Source organism: Myotis nattereri (assembly GCF_964212035.1).
Source record: "Myotis nattereri genome assembly, chromosome: 9".
Taxonomy (NCBI): Eukaryota; Metazoa; Chordata; class Mammalia; order Chiroptera; family Vespertilionidae; genus Myotis; species Myotis nattereri.
Window position 1 is genome coordinate 50,188,010 of NC_138084.1, and position 12,730 is coordinate 50,200,739.

Sequence of the window (12,730 nt, forward strand, 5' to 3'; positions counted from 1 at the left end):
ACTGGGCTTCATTTACCCAACTTTTGTGGGATATTTGCTTTTGCTTAATTATGTCACACAAAGCTTTGGGGCCTAAGACAGATCACATTCAATAATAATAAGTAGCATTTGTTCTTTGTGTAGAGTGCTTTCTCTTGATTACAGCAACACTTCTAATGAGGCAGTCACTATTATTTTCATTTAATAGATGAGGAGATGGAAGTTCAGAGTGGGACAAATTACCCAAAGTAATTTTTAGATAATTTGGTAGAGCCAAAATTTAACTCCTAGAGAGACCTCAAGAGATGAACTGTTCCACTAGGAAAACAATCTTGATTCTTCTAATAATCTAAGCCTCAATTTCTTCACCTGAAGTGCTCTTGTCAGAGTTAATAAGATAACTCAGCAAAGTACCCAGCACATAGCAAGAACTTTATAAGGTTAACAATACAGTGTTAGTAGTAGCAGCAGTAGTTAACAGTAATAATAGTGAGTGGAAACTCATACATGTTTTACTGGACTCTCATAGGATGTATTCCGTCCTAAACATGCCTCATTTGTAAGTCATCAAATGAAAAACAAAGACATAAGTAATTCTAACTTAAGATATGCAATTACCTATTAACACAAAGCACTGGGATTGTCTTCATAAAAGGAAAAAAAAAACTTAAACAGTTCTTCATGTCTCTTTCTGCCTCAGGCATTTAATGTGATTCCATTCATAGGAAATAAATAATCTCTTTATAGTGATTATGTCCCTGTCTGACAGCTCTCTAGTACCAACTTCAATGTTTTATACAATATTTTGATTTTATAATGTCTCGAATATATATGAGATGTGTGTTCAGAGCAAAGCTTGGGTCCATAAGGAAAACACGCACTTCCAAATATTTTTCTCTCTGTGTGTGTGTGTGTGTGTGTGTGTGTTTCTGAAATGCAACTGTCAGTTAAAAGGGAGCTGTGAGCTCTTTTGTGGTTGGTCCAGGTCATTTTTGTACCTTTATAGTCCTTAGCGCTTAGAATGCAGTCATAGCCATTGAACTCCTCAAACCTCCTGCCTGCCCTCTACTCCTGCCAATGTTTTTTGAATAGTTTATTCAATCAGGCTGTTTTCTTAGACTCAGCACCGAGAGATGCCCTTATACTAGTAAAAGACAGCATGGATGTATGTCAAAGGGAGACAAGCATCTGCTTTTGTAAAGTCAAGAAAGAGTTGAAATGCCTACTTTCTGAGAATCCTTCTAGCACTGTGACATGAACCAAAGCCTTCAAATATGACTGATTGATGGTATGCTGAGCCTGTCACCTTCTAGCTGGGTGACCTTCACCCAGTTAGTTTCCCTTTCTAGGCCTCAGTGTTTTTATCTGCAAAATAGGCATGATGCTATCTATCTTTCTTGAAGGCTGTGTAGATTAAATATGTCAGAAGCAAAGCTGTTCAAATGGTGCTACACACATCTGACCCTCAAGAGGCACCCATTCATTTCTGTGTGTCCACTGCACAGGGTGATTACATGAGAAACTCTTCTTGACCAAAAAATAACAATAAGTAATAATAAGATTAGTAATAGCAGCTAACACTTACACAGTTCTCATATGTCAACACTTTGCAATATATTCAACCCTCACATCAATCAGATGAGGCAACTAGGCATAGGGGTTAAATAAATTTCCCAAGGCCATACAGACAGCCAGTGAAAGAGCTGAGGTTAGACCTACACAATCTGGATGCAGGTACTACACTGTTATACATGCTACCGTGGAAATGTTGCTCAAGAAAGATCCCTTGTGCCTAGAACCTGTAAGGAGTAAGAAACAGCAATGGAAAGGTAATGAATATAAGCTTTGTATGGCTTCAGTTCTCTTAAATGGACCTTTTTTTTTTTCCCCAAGCAATACCCTGCTACTGACATGCAAAGGCCCTGCTGAGTTTTTTTGCCCAATGAAATATGAAAATAATCTAAATGGCTTTGACTTCTCTTTTCTATTTTTAATCCCTAGCATTTCTTACTTTTCACTTCTTGGACTCTCCTTCCCAAATCTGAACCTGTACGTCAGCAAGCTGTCCTTGCTTAAGTATTTTTCTTTTGAAGAATTGTTTGGGATCACCTTCCCAGCTTGAACTGTAGCCCTGTCTTTGAGATGGGAGGCTTCTTTGTCCTCTTGACTGCATTTATTATTACAGCTGTGGTGAGAAATATGCTGGCTTTCTTCCCTAGTCCCAAAGTACTCAGGTGGATCTTTCAGTTTCAGCCTAATCAGGGATTATTATGCCATGGAAGTTTGACCTTTGACTAAGAGAGTGTCTAGAATTATAATCTGAACAAATACAAACTTTTTTTTTGAGTGTGAAAACATTTGTTACATGATGAGGTTTTGGACGGAGAGAAGGCTGGATATTACAGTAGGTCCCAAAATGACTGGGAGCACAGGGAAAGGGACTAGCTTGTGATGTTCATGGCAGGTACTGGATGATGTTGGCAGAAGCTTATTTGATTGACACTTTCCCCCTACCCCCAAGATAGAGCACCTAGACTTTCTCATCAGCTTTCCCAGGTTTAAGGTCAGGGAGGAGAAGGGTGCATCCTAAAACCTTACAACATTCAAACATCAAAACTGGAATCGGGATCTTTATTATAAGTATTCCTGTCAATAACAAGGGAACAACTAAGAACATACAAAATTTCTTTCAAATTTCTCATCACTAGACTGTGATGATACCGGTAAAAGATTCTGAAGAAGATGCAATGGAGAAATAAGGAATAAGTTTTCTATAAATGCAGCAGTGATTCTGTACAAGTATGAGCAGGTCTTCAAATTATAAAATGAAACCTCTCCCAACTCATAGTCCAGAAAAACACCAATCTTTTCTTTTGGAATAGAGAAAGGGCCAAATGTATGAGTCCAGCAGCCATTGCTTGGCGATGGTGATATGAGAGTATGTATGGGGAAGGATTCCTTACACACACCTAAGGAACATTCACCTGTGACTCCTATGGTTACCACCCAAAAATGCCTGCCAGCATCAAATCCCTCAGAACTCAGGACAGTTGGGTAAGAAATAAGTGCCTGGGGATTAAGAAGACGATCTGGTATCCTATATGTCGCATGTTTTCTATTTATTGAGATAATGAGGTCGGGATGGGCATTTTCTGGATCCAGTGTCAAATCTGCCTGAAATGTGCGGATCGTTTTATGCAGGCCCAAGTAATGTGGGGGGCAGTGAATATTGCTTTCTTTAATTTATATGAAAAGATGGCCAGGGACTCTGTTTTCATAGCTGTTGTGGATACTTTCAATACCTGTGAGTAAATCCTCATCTGTCTGCAAACACTTCTCTTCTATTTCACTTAACAGATTGCTTAGCCTGAACATATGGTATGAAATTTGCCTTCCATTTTTGATTAGTTTTTCTTCAACATTATTCTCTTCAATAAATAGATCGTAATCAATTTCATTGTACTCTATTTCCAAGGAATACTTAAGATCAGGGGTCCTCAAACTTTTTAAACAGGGGGCCAGTTCACTGTCCCTCAGACAGTTGGAGGGCCGGACTATAGTTTAAAAAAAAAAAACTATGAACAAATTCCTATGCACACTGCACATCTTATTTTGAAGTAAAAAAACAAAACGGGAACAAATACAATATTTGTACTTGCATGTGGCCCCCGGGCCGTAGTTTGAGGACCCCTGCTTAAGATCCTTACATTCATAGTCCAGTTTCTTCCTCCATTTATTCATCTTTTTCTTCACTGCCAAAATATTTGCACCTTGGTGTTTATATACCTTTACAGCATTTTTAAGGTGTTTAGTGAGGACCCCAATGTACCTTTTGAGCATCCCTCTCTGACTAGCTGTAGCTTCCTCAATGGGGATCAGGGGCTGATCCTGGGGGTCTAAGGAGCCCTTGCACTGGGGACACAACAGCTCCAGGCTTTTCTCACAGAACAGGGTCAGAACCTCATGGTGCTGCCCACATTGGGGTATTTCTTCCTGCATTTTCCTCTGGCTCCCTGAGGTGGGGATCTGCTTAGCAATCTCAGTCATGTAACATAATTAGGTGTTCCTCTTCAAGCTCCTCTCAGGGCAGTGGTGGAGGCAGACAGGACAGGGAAAGGTGCCCTGTGTAGACCTTCCCAGCGCTGGTGGGTGCAGGAGGGACAGAAGTTGTGCCCACAGGCAATGGTCACTGGGTCTCTCAGGTAACCCAGGCAGATGGGACAGCTGGCCTCTGCTTGGAGCTTGGCCAGGGAAGCAGCAAAGGTCATGGTGCAGTGAAGGTGTCTATCAGAAGAGACTCTTCAGTCAGTGTGATCCTCCAGGAGCGAGGAAAAGTGAGAAGCTGAGGTCCGCTCAGGCCTCCCTCTTTGTGGAAGTTGGTAGGAGCTTCCAAGAAGAGTTCCAGTGGGCAGCTGACGTCCAGTTTTCCTGTCACCTTCTCCTGTATCTAATGTCAGGTTCCCCAAGTGAAAATCAGCTGTGGACTCCCGTCAAAAACCAAGCACCATGCAAGTCATAAGTGGTTTCTGGAGCCTGCTCCTTTAAGTGAGTCCCTGAAGTGTGTCTCCAAGAAGAGTCTCCGAAGCCAGTCGCCTACCAGTTGAAAATACACTCTTTACTTTTACTTCTTCATGGGTCAACCCATACAGACATTTCCTTTGTGTCCTGACATCACAAAAGCAGATGCAAGTACATGGCTAATAAGGTAGAGGAATAATGTGCCTGTTGAGACCAGGAGTTTCCTACTGGCTAAAGTGGCTCTTCCAAAACTTAGAGAAAGCTAACTTTGGAAGGAGTTTGGATGTCTCATTCTAAGTCAAAGAGAACAAGTTATCAGTGTGTGCAATCAAGTCAGGCATAATGCCATCCAGCAGACAGTTCTAGTTAATTCAAAAGTAGAAATTATCAGTTTGGCTCTAGTTCTGCATAATCTGTCCTACACACTATATTCTCAGGGAGGGGCTGCTAGCAGCCACGGTGTGCGGATTAGCTCCAGTTTCTTTAAATGGACCTTTTCTTGCCATACACAGACCCTATTGCCAACAGGTATAGGCCCTGCTGAGGTATTTTGCTCACAAAGGTATAAAATTATCTAAACAGCCTTTAGTTTTCTTTCTTTTTGTTAACTCGTAGAAGATCTTGCTTTTAATTTGACATGGGAGGATCCATCTCTTATTGAAAAGAACTGGAAAAAAAAGCTAAAACTCTGGGGCCCAGAAGAGCTAGGGCGAGATTCAGAGGAAATATGCTGTTCCATCGGGAAAAGGTAAATGGGTAAGATACTTGGACAAGTTGAGTAAAGATGAATCCAAGTCCTAAAGATGTGCAGCACCAATAAGTAGTAATTCTGAGGTTTGAAGAGAAATCCGCTGCCCAGGTGAGTCATATTGTCATAGGATGCTGGCTGGTAGGGTTGCCAGATTAAACAAAAATATAGGACAACAGTTGAATTTGATTTTCCTATGAAAAACAAATAGCATTTCAGTATAACTATCTCCCAAATACAGCATGGGACATACTTATTCTTAAAAGATATTTGACTTTTATCTTAAATTTAAATTTATTTGATTGTCCTGTGCTTGGACTTAGCTAAAAAATCCATTGGACAGCAGTATTTCCATGTGAAAAATCCTTCCAACATTCCTCAGTACATTATTTTCTTTTTTCTGAATCCATAGAAAATTTAAATCAAGAGATTGTGAGTCCCTGGTCAAGTAGGTCTGTTGATTAAAGTGTTGTCCTGATATGCTAAGGCTGTGGATTCAGTTTCTGGTCAGGGCACAGACAAGGATCAACCAATGGCCAAGGTGGTATGGCTGTGTGGTAGGGCATCTTCCCATGCACCAAGAGGTCACCAGTTTGATTTCCATTCTGGGCACATGCCCTGGGTTGCCTGCTCAATCCCCAGTAGATTGTGTGCAAGAGGCAGCTGATCAATGATTTTCTCTCATCATTGATGTTCTATCTCTTTTTCCCCTCTCCCTTCCTCTCTAAAAATCAATAAAGACATTTTTTTTAAAAGAACAGGATTTTTTCTATATTGTCTAAAAATTTATTATTAGATATGCAATTCATTTTTAGATATGCAATCCATCCATAAGGCAGTTTTCAGTCTTATTTATAAATGAGGAGGGTCAAGTGAGATATGAAAATTTAAACAACAGATTAGAAGTGGGAGAAGAGCTTGAATTTTGGCCTTCTTCCTTGCTTTTCAACAAATACTGCTTTATCTACTGTCCTCATGAAGTCTTCCCTGATATTCCAAAGTTAAATTTATCTTTCTATCTCTTAGCCCCTGCAATTCTTAATATCACTCATGAAATGCCTTTTGTAGCATAATTTTAGTGAACATTAATGGTAGGCACTGTATGCATTTGTACATACTGCATCCCTGATGGATTGTTAGCCCCTGTGATTAATGGCTGTCTTATTATTCATCTTTATAAGACTCACAGAGTTATCCCAGCTTAAAACTGGTGGTGCTCATTACATGGTTGTTAAAAGAAAGGAAGAGTAACTATGAATTTCTCAGCTGTACATCTCCATTTTGAAAATAAAAATCTCATTATAAAAATTGTCATCTGGCATATAAAATGATCTAAAGAAACAAAAATCTTCAATTAAAAAAAAAGAAGTATTTACTAGTAAATGAAAAAAAGAAGTGTTTTTTGGTGGCACATAACCACTTTATGGTTTTCTGTTCTCAAAGATTCATTCTTAGTTACTTGCACTTAAATTAAAAAGCATATCCAGCTAATGGAGCCTGTTATCTTGAGGTACATTTATGTTGTCCGCAACTTTAATCTTCTATCCCTTATAGACTCAGGCTGCTTTCAGAAAGCCATTTTGTGTTGGTCGAAGGTACCCTCCTATGTATTTTTTCTCATTGGTTCTTTTCAAGCTCATAAGTGTTTCCTAGTTTTCTGGTTTCTTTTGTATTTTATTATCTCCAAATGATTGTTCTTGTAACTGCTCCATAGTTTTCTATCATTCCTAAAATGCATAATTGTTTTTCTAATATGCTATTCATTGTCCATTGTCTTACTTCATTAACTTGTTAAAGTCAACAGGATAGTTATGCTACATATTACATTCAATTTATCACTATGACTCATTTGATTCTTTTTCATGACTCACATATTCTTTGTGCTTTTAGGATCCCAAATGCTTTTCCACTGAGACAATGAAAAAAAAGCAAAATATTTAAAATGAGGTAGGCACTACTTTAAATTCTAGCTTTGCCACTTACTAGTTTGTCCTTGGACAAAGGTATTTAACCTCTCTTAAACTCTATTTCTTTATTTTTTTTTAATATAGCATTATTATGAGGACCAAAAACATTACATTAATGCAAAGTCCTTAGCACAATGTCTGTAAAATATTAGGTCTTTAATAAATGCTTGTTTTTCTTCCTGGGGAAAAAGTTTAAAGATAAAGGACTGATTGACATGTTAAAATGTATAGGAGGCTTTCCAGACAGTATGGCTCAGTGGTTGAGTGTTGACCTATGAACCAGGAGGTCCCAGTTTGATTCCAGGTCAGGACACATGCCTGGGTTGTGGATGTGATCCCAGTAGGGACCATGCATGAGGCATCAGATCAATGATTCTCTCTCATCACGAATGTTTCTATCTCTCTCTCCTTCTCCCTTCCTCTCTGAAATCAATAAAAAAAATTCTTGAAAAAATGTATAGGAGGCCAATAGGGAACCAGGAAGGATTCTTGAGAAGAAAATTAGCTTGATCAAATTTGAGAACCAAAGGAATACTCTGGTGACAGTTTAGGATAGAGATGAAACAATTAGATCTTTGTGTACTAAGTAGGTACTGCTAATGAGGAAAGAATCAGAGATTGTTTGATCAATGGTGATCTAGAGAATGCATTCCTTTCTTATATGTATTGAAATTCCAATGGTCAGTATTAAAGTTTCTTTCTGACCAAACAACACTATTGGGGATTAGATCTGCCCTGGTGGCAGCAGGGGCAGTTTCTCATCCCTGGGGTAGAGGATTTATTTGAGACGAAATAAATTAGATACCAGGAGTGGAGTTAGGTTCTTATCAGAGTCCTCTACATAAGAAATTACAAAGAACCAGAACAGAACAGTTGCTGCATGGGATAAAGAGGCAAATCCCTATACACACATAGGATGTATACCTGAGCAAATTACTTTAAAATTTAAATATCATAAAAAGCATTTCATTGCAAATGCTTGCAAACAGGTGTGTCTCCACATAAAATAATCCAAAATTTAAGCAAAAGTAATGTTTTGTTTAAACCCCGATCCATAAGTATTAGAGGCACTTAAGTTATAAATGTGCATTGTGCATATATAGTTTCCAAATTATTATATATATATATATATATATATATATATATATATATATATATATATATATTAGTAGCCTGGTGCACAAAAATTTGTGCACTCGGGGGTGAGGGTGAGGGGTGGGGCCAGACCCCTCAGCCCGACTGCACCCTCTGTCATGTTCCGGGACCCTGGCCATTCCTGGCCTAGGCACAGGCCTACAGGCTTGGGGTGGCCTGGCTCCCGAGGCCCCATTTTATCAAGAGAACAAAGTCGGCATTAGTTACAGCCCTCACCGAACCCAGTACAGTGCATCTGTGCATACAACTGCCTCGTTCATGTGCCTGCTTCACCCTACTGAATTACTAACGTCTTGAGGACATAGCTCTGTCTTATCCTGCTTCACCTTCAGTGCCTGGCCTGGTTCCAGGGACCTGAGAGGGTTTGCTGAGTGAGTGAATAATGAGTGAGTGAATGAGTGAATGAATGAGCGAGTAAGTGAATGAGCAAGCAGCTAAGGGGCGGGAACTTCTGCCACGTTTCCATGGCAACCGACAGAAGTTCTGTCCCCACTCCGGGCTGCCTGAAGCCCATGCCCTGAAAGTTCTCGCCCTGCTCCCAGCGGCCTGGCACCCCTCTCCTGGCTGCATACTGAATTACTAACCTCTTGAGGACATAGCCCTGTCTTATCCTGCTTCACCTTCAGTGCCTGGCCTGGTGCCGGGGACCTGAGAGGGTTTGCTGAGTGAGTGAATGATTGAGCAAGTAAGTGAATGAGCAAGCAGCTACCAGTAGAGATCATTCGCACTCTGCTCTGGGCTGCCTGACGCAAACCCTGGGAAGTTCTCGCCCTGCTCTCAGTGGCCCCTCGCCCCTCTCCTGGCTGCATAGTTTGCACTCCACTCTAGGCTGCCTGACGCAAACCTTGGGAAGTTCGCGCCCCGTTCCCAGCGGCTTCACTCCCCTATCCCAGCTTCATAGTTTGCTCAGGGCAAAGGCGGCCCAGGTGTGCGTGTTGGCAGATCTGTGCATTAGCACCTGCCAGCCTCAGATCCCCACAGGAGGGCCGTTTGTGGGCGTGGCCGGTGGCGGATCACTGTGGTCCTGCCCACTAGCCCTGGGTAGGGTCCCATACTGGCCGCCTGCCACCCAGGTCGCAGATAGCAGGCCCGCATGGCAGCAGGGCAGGCAGGATGACCCTGTCCCACCCTGCCTGCAGTATGCAAATTAGCCTCCATCTGTGTTAGTGGTTAACTGCCATCTTGGTTGGCAGATAATTTGCATATCATCCTGATTAGCCAATGGGAAGTGTATCGGAGGTACGGTTAATTACCCTATTTGCCTTTTATTAGATAGGATATATATATATATATATATATATATATATACACATATATATATACACACATATATATGTATATATATATATGTCAATTTTAGTGAACATAAATTAAATATATATGTGTGTGTGTTATAAATCATGGAAAATCAATTATTTTTCATTTCATAAAGCATTTTGTACTGTGAAGATCATTTTCACCTTTTCCAGTGTGCATCACAGCATTGCCCTAATCACCTCTTAAAAGAGCAAGGCAAGTGATCAGTGGATTTCTATAGTGGGTTTAATGATACTACAATTATGAAAGGATTGATGTGGGCTCATAAAAGCAGTTTAAGAATTGATATGAGAAGTGTTGTCAGCTCCTGGCAACCTCAGGTCATTAAAACACTAATTTCACCTGCTGAGAAGAGCTGACGTTCCAACTCAGTTTATTGTAGTATTTCCTAGAATTATTCCTAGACTTTAAAATTATCATCAACCCAGACCCAACTTTGTATGGTTTACTTTGCATACATTATTTATAATTCTTACAAAACTGCTCAAGACAGTTATATTCTTTACAGTAGGGGAAATAACCTCATAGATGTTAAACAACTTGACCACATTCACTGTTAGCATTTGTTAAATGCCTGATTTAAAACCCAATCTTTTTTCTCACAGGCCAAGAATATTTGATATATCACATGAAAAGTTCTACTTTATTATGTGCAGACATTATTTGATGTCTATAATACCAATGGCATGGTTTTCCTGTGGAGACATGGATTCAAGGAAGCATGAGTAGGCATTAGCCAGTGACATCAGTCATATCACTGAACGTATAAAACTTTCCTTAATAAAATTTCACAGTATACATAAAATAGTTTTATAATATTCATATTCTATGTCCCCAAACACCACATATTTGTATCAAACTAAAAAAAAAACAAACCCAAAATGGATATAGTTAATACCATATTGTACATTTGAAAGTTACTAAGAGAAAAGATCTTAAAAGTTCTCATCACAGGAGAAAAAAATGTAGCTATGTGTGATGATGGATGTTAACTAGATTTATTGTGGTGATCATTTTGCTATCCTATCTAATAAAAGAGAAACATGCAAATTGACCATAACCCTGACACCCTTCCCATTGGCTAATCAGCAGGATATGCAAATTAACTGCCAACCAAGATGGCGGCCGGCAGCCATGCAGCTGAAGCGAACAGGAGGCTTGCTTGTGCCAGTGACGGAGGAAGCCAACGTTCCCGGCCTGCCGCTGCCAGCGTCTGAGCTGCACTCTAAGCAACTATGTTGCAATTATAGAAGCTAAACAAGCTCCAGAGACTTGCTTTCAGCCAGCTTCGGCCTCAGAGCTTAGAGATGCAGTTATGGCAACAGAGTTTCAATTATAGAAGCCAAACAAACCTAGAAACTTGCTTTCAGCCAGCTTTGGCCTCAGAGCTTAGAGATGCAGTTATGGCAACAGAGTTTCAATTATAGAAGCCAAACAAACCTAGAAACTTGCTGTCAGCCAGCTTTGGCCTCAGAGCTTAGAGATGCTGTGATGGCAACAGAGTTTCAATTATAGAAGCCAATCAGACCCAGAAACCTGCTTTCAGCCTGCAGAGCTGGAGCCGGCTCTCAGCTCCAGTGACAGCTATAAAAGGTAAATAAATCCCAGAATTAAAAAAAAGAAAGAAAGGAGAGGCTGGTGGGAGTTTAAGTTGTTCTCCAGCCTGAAAACGGATCTCAGGCCCTCACCCAGACTGGCCAGGAACCCCAGTGGGGACCCCCACTCTGAAGGGTTTGTGACCAGCTGCAAACAGCCTTCAGCCTATCATCCAGGCTGGCCAGGCACCCAAGTGGGACCCCCACCCTGATCTGGGACACTTTCAGGGCAAACCAGCGAGCCCCCACCCGTGCACCAGGCCTCTATCCTATACTACAGGCAGAGCGGGACAGCATAAGCTGCCATCCAGGCCCCATGTGCAGCCCTGGGCTTTGGGGCATAAGCCCTGCCCCCAGCTGGGACCCTGGTGTGCCACCTGAGCCCCCAGCCAGGACCCTATGACTATTGGAGAGCAGGAAAGTGCCACTGGGCCCTGGGTCACTGTGGGGATCCAGCCATCAGTAAGTAGAAAAGTGCGGCCTGTAGGCAGCCCCCAGCAGTGCCTAATTCAGGAGCAGGAAAGCAAGCCCAGCTTGCGAGCAGCCCCAAACTTTCCCTGCTCCCTGGTCGCCATGGTGATCCATGAGCAGGAAAGCAAGCATGGCCTGCGGGCAGCCCCAAGCTGGGCCTGATACGGGAGCAGGAAAGCCCGGCCTGTGGGCAGCCCCCAGCTGGGCCTGCTCCCCGGTCGCCATGGTGATCCAGGAGCAGGAAAGCCCGGCTTGCAAACAGCACCCCCATCCTGGCCATAGCTCAAGGGAGAGTACAACATGCAGTGGAGGCCAGGAGCCTGAGAGATCAACACAGAGGGGCTCCTGCTCCAAGCCTCCATGTTGTGCTGGGGGCAGGCCCCCAGCACGCACACACACACACACACACACACACACACACACACAGTGCCTGCTCTGAGCCTCCAATGTGGCTGGGGGCAGACCCCCAGTGGGGACACACACACACACACACACACACACACACACACACACATACACACACACACGGCAACTGCTTTGAGCCTATGTGGCGCACCCGGGGACAGGCCCTAGCAGACAGATAGACAGACAGACACACACACACACACACACACACACACACACACACACACAGGACCCCTGTTCCCAGCCTCTGCTGCCAGACTGTGGCCATCGGTAGGACATCCACTGAGGGCTCCTGGACTGTGAGAGGGGCAGGCTGGGCTGAGGGAACCCCACCCCCCCAGTGCACGAATTTTGTGCACCGGGCCTCTAGTATATAAGTATATATATATATATATATATATATATATATATATATATATATATATATATATATGTTGTATACCTGAAACTAATATATTATATATCATTTATATCGCAATAAAAGAGATAAACACAAAAATTAGCATATGCTATTTTTTAACAACTGATATTCATAACACCAAATATTGGACAAAAACATGCAAACAAAAATTAGT

General features: G+C 41.8%; 1 long non-coding RNA gene and 1 pseudogene across 2 annotated transcripts in view; both read right to left on the reverse strand.

The window, feature by feature from the left end:
• Positions 1-12,730, reverse strand: part of LOC308525299 — a 1,722,993-nt gene that overhangs the window by 1,609,771 nt on the left and 100,492 nt on the right. The gene's annotated exons all lie outside the window — the stretch shown is intronic.
• Positions 2,684-4,247, reverse strand: LOC308524801 (tripartite motif-containing protein 60-like; annotated as a pseudogene). The gene is made up of 2 exons: positions 3,673-4,247; positions 2,684-3,459 (listed from the first exon to the last, which is right to left on the reverse strand). The product of its transcript is annotated as a tripartite motif-containing protein 60-like (transcript).